This window comes from Limulus polyphemus, unplaced genomic scaffold, assembly GCF_000517525.1.
Source record: "Limulus polyphemus unplaced genomic scaffold, Limulus_polyphemus-2.1.2 Scaffold6523, whole genome shotgun sequence".
Classification (NCBI taxonomy): Eukaryota; Metazoa; Arthropoda; class Merostomata; order Xiphosura; family Limulidae; genus Limulus; species Limulus polyphemus.
The window spans coordinates 71,730-73,495 of record NW_013672133.1 but is presented as its reverse complement, the minus strand read 5'-3'; the positions used below and the strand labels follow the sequence as shown (position 1 = coordinate 73,495).

Sequence of the window (1,766 nt, the reverse complement as noted above, 5' to 3'; positions counted from 1 at the left end):
TGGTGATATCTAATATAGGTAGGGCTAGCCATAGGACAGGACAAGGTGTTATCTGTGGGTATCCAGTGTATGTAGGGCCAACCATAAGACAGGTTAAGGTGTTATTTGGTGGTATCCAGTATAGGTAGGGCCAGCCAAAGGACAGGACAGGGTGGATGACTTTCCTTATTATATGGTGATATCTAATATAGGTAGGGCTAGCCATAGGACAGGACAAGGTGTTATCTGTGGGTATCCAGTGTATGTAGGGCCAACCATAAGACAGGTTAAGGTGTTATTTGGTGGTATCCAGTATAGGTAGGGCCAGCCAAAGGACAGGACAGGGTGGATGACTTTCCTTATTATATGGTGATATCTAATATAGGTAGGGCTAGCCATAGGACAGGACAAGGTGTTATCTGTGGGTATCCAGTGTATGTAGGGCCAACCATAAGACAGGTTAAGGTGTTATTTGGTGGTATCCAGTATAGGTAGGGCCAGCCAAAGGACAGGACAGGGTGGATGACTTTCCTTATTATATGGTGATATCTAATATAGGTAGGGCTAGCCATAGGACAGGACAAGGTGTTATCTGTGGGTGTCCAGTGTATGTAGGGTCAACCATAAGACAGGACAAAGTGTTATTTGATGGTATCCAGTATAAGTAGGGCCAGCCATAAGACAGGACAAGGTGTTATATGGTGGTATCCAATATAGGTAGGGTCAGCTGTAGGACAGGACAAGGTGTTGTATGGTGACATCCAGTGTAGGTAAGGCCAGCCATAAGACAGAACAAGGTGTTGTATGGTGGTATCCAGTATAGGTAGGGCCTGTCTTATTACAGGACAAGGTGTTGTATGGTGGTATCCAGTATAGGTAGGGCCAGTTTTATTACAGGACAAGGTGTTGTATGGTGGTATCCAGTATAGGTAGGGCCAGTCTTAGTACAGGACAAGGTGTTGTATGGTGGTATCCAGTATAGGTAGGGCCAGTCTTATTACAGGACAAGGTGTTGTATGGTGGTATCCAGTATAGGTAGGGCCAGTCTTAGTACAGGACAAGGTGTTGTATGGTGGTATCCAGTATAGGTAGGGCCAGTCTTATTACAGGACAAGGTGTTGTATGGTGGTATCCAGTATAGGTAGGACCAGTCTTAGTACAGGACAAGGTGTTGTATGGTGGTATCCAGTATAGATATAGCTAGCCATAAGACAGGACGGAGTGAACGACTTCTCTGGGTATCATATTATAATGTAATAAAATCAGTTGATAAACACTGCTTGAAATTAAAAAAAAGAAAAGAAAAAAGTTTGTAATTGTAAGAATAATTTAACTGAAACCAAAGTTTTTGCTCTTAACAACAAACTTTTAAGAATTTAGTATTTTACTATAGATTTAAGGGAACTCCCCCCACCCCCCAAAAAAAACCTTTAACTTCTACTTCAAGAGTGATATTGCAACTGATTGTGATGTTTTGGTTATTAAGTTTTTACATTTTTAAATATTACAATGACATTAACTGTTTAAAATGTTTCTGGTTTGAATGAGTATAGTACCAACAACAGAGTTATGGCAACTGTAACTCGCTAAGTACTTTCTCATCAACCAAGTTAACGTTCCCACGATATACCAAGTACTTTCTCAACAACCAAGTTAATGTTCCCATGATATACCAAGTACTTTCTGAACAACCAAGCTAACATTCCCATGATATACCAAGTACTTTCTCAACAACCAAGTTAACATTCCCATGATATACCAAGTACTTTCTGATCAACCAAGTTAAC

The 1,766-nt window shown here is 40.7% G+C and overlaps 1 long non-coding RNA gene across 1 annotated transcript in view; it reads left to right on the top strand.

Annotated features, from left to right (window-relative positions):
• Window positions 1–25: 25 nt before the first annotated feature.
• The window catches only part of LOC111089527, a 4,817-nt gene continuing 3,076 nt past the window's right edge, over window positions 26–1,766 (top strand). Inside the window, exon 1 of the long non-coding RNA XR_002613780.1 lies at window positions 26–537. This is a non-coding gene — a long non-coding RNA (uncharacterized LOC111089527). The remainder of the gene's footprint in view (window positions 538–1,766) is intronic.